Raw genomic sequence first — 9092 nt, forward strand, 5'->3', positions numbered from 1 at the left:
TTGGTGCACGTTTGGCCGTGTCTCCGGTATATACGGAAACGGACCAAACACGCACGTGTATCACGGACGTGTGAAGGGGGCCTAACATGGAGGTACAGTGTGAGGGACCATGTGGAGGGGGAGCGCATAGGGTCAGTGTGGAGATAGGATTAGTGTGAGGGAAAACAGTGGAGATGGGATAGTGTGAAATGGGGACAGTGTGATGGATATAATTTATAAGGGTAAAAATGTGACACTTATGCTTCATAAGGGTGGACAGTGCAGCGGTTATAGCTCATAAGTGAAATAATACGTTTTTATGCACTGATGATGTATTCTTGTATAGATTTTTGTTCTAGTCCTGTTATTCCTGTATTGAAGGTGTTTTGGATGCATTTTTACTGATGATGGTTCCAGACTTGTATTCATATACTGATGGAATTCTTGGGCTGCATTCATGCACTGCTGGTGGTTATGGTAATGTATTCGTGTATTCATATACTCATTATTGTTCTAATGATGTATTCTTATACAGAAGGCGGTTATGATGCCGTATAGGTGTAAGTGTTGTTCTTGGGCTGTATGAATGCACTGATGGTGATTTTGGTAATAATTTCATGTATTCATATACTCATTATTGTTGTTGTTTGCTGTATTCCTGTAAGGAAGGTAATTCTGATGCTGCATACATGTATTGATGGTGCTTTTGTTTCATTTGCAGCGTACCTGTGCCCAGATCCGCAAAAAACTAGCGGATCTGCGGTACCGCTCCAGTGCCCGGATCTCTGCCATACAAACAGAGTTGCAGTCTAACCAAGGTAGGTGCAGATGAGTGTGCCTAGGCAACTTATAATGGTGTTCTTAAATATATATATATATATATATATCTATCTACCATATTTTTCGGACCATAAGACGCACTTTTTTCCCCCCAAATGTTGGGGGAAAGTGGGGGGTGCGTCTTATGGTCTGACTATAAGGTTGCGGGTGCGGGTAATGAGGGTGCCGCGGTGGAGCGGGTCATTGGCGGCACCAGCAGGCTGTAGCAGCCTGCAGCAGCCTGTCGTGACCACGTGGGCCCGCTCATTACATATGCACGCCCATCTTCCCGCCCATCATCTCTCAGTGAAGCCGGCGCTGACAGGTGGGCGGGGTGATGAGCGGGAAGGGGGGGGGGTGTGCATAATTAGCAGCCGGCCGTGATCACCCCTGGCAACTACAGCCTGGAGTGATCATGTGCGGCTTTATTCACTGCCCCCCGTGCATCATTATCAGCGCGGGGTGCAGTGAATCAGTGTACTCACCCGTCACCGTGTGTGGAGCCGCCCCCCTGCAGCATCGCGTCTTCCTGTCTGTGCCGGCGGTCAGCTGATCTGGACACTAGCGGCGCGCACCGCGATAACGTCATCGCTGTGCGCGCCGCTAGTATCCACCAGAATCGATCAGCTTACCGCCGGCACAGACAGGAATACGCGATGCTGCAGACACCGGTGACGGCTCCACAGACGGTGACGGCTCCACACAGCGGCGCTGCAGCTGAGACAGAGATCAGTGCTTCAGGGAGTGAGGAAGGGTAAGTATAAACGTTTATTTTTTTTTCCTGTGCCACAGGATACACGCCATTTACCAGGATGGGGGTATATCATGAGCAGGATGGATGGGGGTATATCATGAGCAGGATGGATGGGGGTATATCATGAGCAGGATGGATGGGGGCATATCATGAGCAGGATGGATGGGGGCATATCATGAGCAGGATGGATGGGGGCATATCATGAGCAGGATGGATGGGGGCATATCATGAGCAGGATGGATGGGGGCATTTCATGAGCAGGATGGATGGGGGCATATCATGAGCAGGATGGATGGGGGCATATCATGAGCAGGATGGATGGGGGCATATCATGAGCAGGATGGATGGGGGCATATCATGAGCAGGATGGATGGGGGCATATCATGAGCAGGATGGATGGGGGCATATCATGAGCAGGATGGATGGGGGTATATCATGAGCAGGATGGATGGGGGTATATCATGAGCAGGATGGATGGAAGGTATATTACATATATATATATATATTACATAGATCGATAGATACACCGACACTTGTGGTACGGGCTAATTACACTGACACTCGGGACACAGGGAAATTACGCAGACACTAGGCTCTCTACACCAAGATTTCCCATGATCTGAAAACCCTCTATCAGCACACAGTTTTCATATGTTCTGATATACCTCTTGTCCTTGGCACCCAGCTTCGCCATGCTTGGCAAAACATCATTCCCTCAGCACCCAGCTTTCCCATATCAGAGAGAGCATGGGAAAGCTGGGTGCTGCGGGTAGGGGCCTTTTTCCCTCAGCATAAAACAATTCCATCTCCTGCTTGTATCTTTGTCCCCCCTCATATCTAGTTCTCCAAATACAATATTGGCCCCCACATAGCCTTCCATATAGTATAAAGGGTTCCACATAACCCTTCATATATTAGAATGCATCCCATAGTCCTCCATGAACTATAATGAATTTCCTAGAGTTCTCCATGTATTATAATTCACCCCATAGTTCTCCATATATTATACTGCACCACATAGTCCACAATGTGTTATAATGCACCCCCATAGTCCATGTATAAGGTAGGCTACGTAGTCCGCCATATATTTTAATGTACCCCCCACAGTCCTATATGTATCATAACGCAACCACATTAAACTTCATATTTTATTAAGAACCCCCAGAGGAGCAAGGGGCCGCAGAGGATGGAGAGCCCCCACAGGTGTATGTGCCCCATGAGCATCCCGAGCCCCCGGTGGAGCTACAGCCACCAGAGGAGGAGGAGCACCCACATGAGCCACCGGCCGGATCGGCCCCCGGTAATTGTTTCATATAACAAACTCCATATAAAGTGCAAAACATAAAGCTGTTGAGTACTATAAAGTGTTTTTTGTTTTCATAGATGGTGGTCCAGGTTCGATAAGTCCATCTGTATCGGACGAGGGGGAAAACCGTAAGTCATGAATCTCCTACTTCGTAATAATAAGCAGAAATAAAAATTATGATTTATAACTTTTACCATTCCCTCCATAGGCATACCCACTTTGGCAGAACTAGTCTCCTCACAAGCGACCATCCTTGCTTCTCAAAGACGACTGATGGCAGCCCAGAGGAGGCTGATGGCCAAAGTGGGGCGTCATGCGGCGATGCTTGCCCGTTATGTGGCTGGCCAATGGGAGGGCAGCAGCAACTAACGGGGATCTTCTTTTTTTTTTTTCTTTAAAACTTTACATGTTTTTTTTACATGTTGTTTGATAAAAACTTTGAAATTGATATCTGCTGTTTGGTACGTGTCATTGCATAAAGCAAGTTAACAGCTATCACCACTCACAAACATCATATTACATGTAGGCATCTGTAAAGATGCACCAATCCCATTAATCCAACTTTGGCGGAGCAGGATGTCGAGTCAGGTGACTACTGTGGTGCAGTGGGCACTATATAAAAGGCTGGTCCAGTAGCGAGAAGGTGGAGTTGATGCCAAGGTTACCAAGGAAGAAGACGTGTGTGCAGTAGGTCAGGCTCATGTTGCCTGCAGTGGAATGATCGGGAAGTGTGCTGTGCCCCAGATGAACAGAAAGACTGCATACGATTACCAGTGGAACCTGAAATCTGAATACCATCGTCGGAGAAACCCCAAGACCAAATACCATTGCCTGACGAATCCGATGACCGAATAACATCGCCAGAGGTACACATCGGGTTAATTAACACTCACAAACATTATATTACATACATGGACCCCAACCCCTGACTCCGCTATGCTTCAGACTACTTCACTTCAACTGTCAGTACTTGACTACAGTGGTCCCGCCCCTGACATCTCAGGACCCCTAGGTGGGCGCTCCCATCTGCCTGTTCCCGCACACTGCTATGTCCTTTGTCATGAGGGGGTGACTAGGCTTTACTGGTTGTTTGGTGTACATGAGTGTGGGGGTTGTGTGGTGGTATGCCAATGAGGGTGGAGTATGGTACAACCTCTGTAACTACCGTGTTTTGCCAGGGCATCACAACCATATGCTGAATTAAGTAAAGCAGGCAGCAAGATTGAACCAACATAAATTTATTATTACAATGAAAATATAACAATCAATTAAAATTACACACAATTAACAAAATTTAGTTGCCCTCTTCATATTGGGTGGCATATTCTGGCCGGGTGGGAGACGATAGTTGGGATAAAAATGATTCATTTGAATAAATGGGATAATGTGGGGGGGATACTTTGGGGGGGATACTGTGGGGGGAGATCAAGCTGCAAGCTTGGTGGATGCATCCTCTTTGGTGTACTTCGCAGGGGTTGGCGAGGAATCCATGTAGTTGAATGATGGGGCTGGTTCATCTTACATATAGTGTCAGTGTTATCAAGTTCTCCTCAGCCTGCCTTTCTTAGGACTTCAAACATTAGTCTCTCTGCTTGCTCCCTCTGTGTGGAATCCAGTTTGCTGAGTGTCTGATGCAAATGTCACAAAGCTATCAACAGGAGTGCTTTTTGGCTGGGATAGTAGTTTGTTTGCTAAAGAATAAAATTCAGCGGATGTCACAGGGGTGGTGGCCTTCTTTTTGCGGAAATTTGTTCGCCGCATTTCACCAGAGAGTGCAGGTGCCTCATTATCCTCCACAATAGGCTCGATAGATGTGGTGGGGTTCTCATTCAATTGTGGCCTCACCGTATCTGTCTGACTGATATCTGTCTGAGGGTTCTGCGGGAACAGAAAAATAAATGTTAAGTAAAAGTCATACATTTTAATAGTTATTAAATTTAATTTAAGTGTGACAAAATTGTATTGGAGTGTACTTATCTGAACTGGAAGGGATAACTTTTCAAAACTGCACAATAAATCATGGTAACAAGAAGTTACTATTTTGTATTCCTGTACCGTGAAGCAAATAAGGTACTTACATCTACAACAGCAGAGGTGTTGTCATCGATCGGGATGTCATCGATTGGGATGTCTGTTTCCAGGTCCTGGTTTGGTTGGTAGGAGCTTTCCATCCTTCGAGGTAGCTCCTGGTCCCTTGTGAATTCAAGGAGATTAAAGTACCACAAAGGTGAAACATACACCTGGTCGGTGCCGGCCCCTGACTTTTTGGATTTGTCCACCTTATTAGCTTCCTTCTTGTAAACAGTCCTCAATCCTTGTATTTTCTTTTTTACAAGTTTGGCATCCACCGCCTCACCTCCACTGTGTTTTTTAAAAAGCTCCACCAGTTGGGCATAGGCGGCTTGTTTTTTTATTCTGTCCGAATATTCTGCGGATTTGATTTTCCACAAGCAGGGCAGTGATTTATACAAATCCAGAAGCTCACGCACAAACTCTTCTTTGTTGTAATAAGCCAGGGTTAAGACCGGGTATAATGGACGAAGGAATCAGGGTGGAGTCGCAGGTTCTATCTCAAAGCAAAGCTCAAAAGAAGTGACAAAGGGTGACGCGATACAAAATTTAACCACTAGATACACCCCCTGCATGCCCAATCAGAACGCAGTATTGGCCACCAATCAGAGCGGAGGGGGTGGAAAAGGCGACGCCCGCCCAGCCGCCCAATCAGAACGCAGTATTGGCCACCAATGAAAGCGGAGGGGGGTATGGAAAAGGCGACGCAAATGCACGCCTATGTGACTCACTGCATTTTACTACGCCCCTAATGGGATCGGAATCGTTAACATAGTTGCTGTGGGACAGGGTCCCAACGATTTGAAAGATCGTTATACGGGACGCATGCTCGTTCCTAAAGTCGTTACGTGTGACACCCAACATGCGATTTCAACAACGACTCATAAACGATCCAGAAAGTGTGACGTAGTAGCGATCTCGTTCACGATCTCGTTATGTGTGACTGGACCCTAACAGCGATGTTGCTAGCGATGTTGCTGTGTGTGACATCCAGCAACAACCTGGCCCCTGCTGTGAGGTTGCTGGTTGTTGCTGAATGTCCTGGACCATTTTTTAGTTGTTGCTCTCCTGCTGTGAAGCACACATCGCTGTGTGTGACAGCGAGAGAGCAACAACTGAATGTGCAGTGAGCAGGGAGCCGGCTTCTGTGGACGCTGGTAACCAATGTAAATATCGGGTAACCAAGAAGCCCTTTCCTTGGTTACCCGATATTTACCTTCGTTACCAGCATCCGCAGCTCTTACGCTGTCAGTGCCGGCTCCCTGCTCCCTACACACATAGCCAGACTACACATCGGGTAATTAACCCGATGTGTACTCTGGCTAGGAGTGCAGGGAGCCAGCGCTAAGCGGTGTGCGCTGGTAACCAAGGTAAATATCAGGTTGGTTACCCGATATTTACCTTAGTTACCAAGCGCAGCAACACTTCCATGCGTAGCTGCTGGCTGGGGGTTGGTCACTGGTTGCTGGTGAGATCTGCCGGTTTGACAGCTCACCAGCAACCCATGTAGCAACGCTCCAGCGATCCCTGCCAGATCAGGTTGCTGGTGGGATCGCTGGAGCATCGCTTAGTGTGATGGTACCTTAACGAGACATATATCAGATCTGTCACACAACACCTCTGTGTATGGACAAGTGTACCCATCAGATAAGATCAGGTTCTCATGTATAGTACCATCAGATATGAGGCCATCTTCAAACAGACGCAGATATTCTGACTACTTATTACACAGGGATGGGCTTGTCAGGTTTAAATAATTGGCAGGGACACATCGGGTTTACTCTTCATTTTCTCTCGACTATAACACTCCACTTCTCTCTGAGTCTCTACTCTACCCTCTCTGTCTGACACTTCATTCATTTCTCTCTTTGGATATTCATTTTTTCTTTCTCTAACTCTTCATTTTCTCTCTGACCTACTACAACTCTCATCCTCCTATCCCTCCTATCCCTGCAGCTCTAATATATCTCTATCTAGATATACATACATACAATATATATTTCTCTCCCTCTTTTTTTCTCTTTCTATATATGTAAATCTCTCTCTCTCTTGCTGTCTATTTTGCAGTGTCCCATCATCACGATCAGCTCAAAGTGCCAGTCCTGGAGACTTAAGGTACCGTCACACATAGCAACGCTCCAGCGATCCCACCAGCGATCTGACCTTGTAGAGATCACTGGAGCGTCGCTACAAGTTCGCTGGTGAGCTGTCAAACAGGCAGATCTCCACAGTGATCAGAGATCAGCTTCCAGCCACCAGCGACCCGTGTAACGACGCTGTGCTTCGTAACCATAGTACACATCGGGTTACTAAGCAAAGCGCTTCGCTTATAGTTACCCGATGTGTACCTTGGCTACGTATGCAGGGAGCCGGCATCAAGAAGCTGCGGACGCTGGTAACGAAGGTAAATATCGGGTAACCAAGCAAAGCCTTTGCTTGGTTACCCGATATTTACCTTGGTTTTCAGCGTCCACAGAAGCCGGCTCCCTGCTCCCTGCACATTCAGTTTGTTGCTCTGTCGCTGTCACACACAGCGATGTGTGCTTCACAGCGGGAGAGCAACGACCAAAAAATGGTCCAGGACATTCAGCAACAACCGGCGACCTCACAGCAGGGGCCAGGTTGTTGCTGGATGTCACACACAGCTACAGGGAATTCATAGAATATTGTGGGTTTTGTGTTATTTGCATTTTGTGTTTTTTGTATCGGTACTGTGTGATATATATATATATATATATATATATACTATAGACTTTTGAGTGTGTCTAATAAATATTGTTTAATAGTACACGTTAGTCGCCGAGGATATATAATATCCATAGCAAAGGAATAGATAGCATTAAGTGCGTTTTTATGTTAAATCATATATTGTTAGTCAAATCTGATAATGATAATTAATATCCGGTGTTAGCTCATATTACATTATTAACAAGCTTGCTTATCGGCGATAATAATTAATATCAGCACTAGCCCTGTAACGGTACCTAACACTGGGTGCCCAGGTTTCAGACACAAACACAGAGTTTTACCTGTACATCTGGTTCCTGTTCAGCTTTGTCAGCCGAAAAAAGCTTGATGAAAGGCTGCAGAGCAATCAATCAGCAAGGTTTATCGGTGTGAGCACTTACTGTACTATACCATGACAGCCATGTCAAGTATTGGCATGGCTGTGATTTGCCAGTGCACAACTTGGAATTTTTTTTTAGGATTTTTAAAAAAACTGACTCTTTTTGATAACAAGTGAGGTTAAAATAGACACTATGGGCTGCAAACCACTGCTGTCTACTTTATGTTGGCTGATTATCAACAATAGAGGTGATCACACGCCGTTTTAAAAAATTATTTAAATAACTAATTTAAAAAAAACCTACATGGGTTCCCCTCATTTTTGATAACCTGCCAAGGTAAAGTGGACAGCTGAGGGCTGGTATTTTAGGATGAGAAGAACATTATTATTGGCCCTTTCCAGCCTACAAATAGCAACCTACAGCTGCCGCAGAATTGGTGCATTCTTTAAATGAACCAATTCTGGCACTTTACCCTGGCTCATCCCAATTGCCCTGGTTTTGGGGCAATTAGGATAATGTATGGAATTGGTGATAGCTGATTTGTCAAAAATCACAACTGCCATTAAGTGCTAGGTTGGAAGTCAAAAGAAGTAAACCCAAAGACGGAAGAATCTTTATTTGAAATAACAAAACAAATACACTCTCTTTCACCCATTTATTAACACCCATTACATCCCGCAGGTCGGTCGTAATCCACAATGATGTCCCACGCGGATCCTTGTTCTGCTGTTGAGGTTTGTTGGGATACAAGTGATCCCTTTTTCCGATCTGACCGTTATTCCAAATTAAAGATATCGTGTGTGCACGGCGAAAAAGAATAATAATTAATTGGAAATCAATTATAACTCTTCCTCTCACGACCAAGGCTGAGGCAAGACTGAAATCTTTATTCTTGGACAATTGAACCACGAAGTAAAAGGGGTGTAAACAAAAGTTTTAGTCCAATCAGGTATCATAGGTCAGGGCTTCATGACGTAGCGAGATCTGCATATCCTCCTTGGATTGGTCAGTCGAGACTCCAGGAATTTCTTTTGTCCATCTGTCTTGGGTGTAGGACAGAAAATAGCAGCCATCTTTACAATTACATGTGCTGGTA

The 9092-nt window shown here is 45.6% G+C and overlaps 1 long non-coding RNA gene across 1 annotated transcript; it reads left to right on the plus strand.

The window, feature by feature from the left end:
* The first annotated feature begins 718 nt into the window (after nucleotides 1-718).
* LOC142296478 (uncharacterized) lies at nucleotides 719-2987 on the plus strand. The gene is made up of 3 exons (XR_012751640.1): nucleotides 719-797; nucleotides 2709-2852; nucleotides 2936-2987. It is a non-coding gene; the product is annotated as an uncharacterized LOC142296478 (long non-coding RNA).
* The last annotated feature ends 6105 nt before the right edge of the window (nucleotides 2988-9092 follow it).

This window comes from Anomaloglossus baeobatrachus, chromosome 1, assembly GCF_048569485.1.
Source record: "Anomaloglossus baeobatrachus isolate aAnoBae1 chromosome 1, aAnoBae1.hap1, whole genome shotgun sequence".
Classification (NCBI taxonomy): Eukaryota; Metazoa; Chordata; class Amphibia; order Anura; family Aromobatidae; genus Anomaloglossus; species Anomaloglossus baeobatrachus.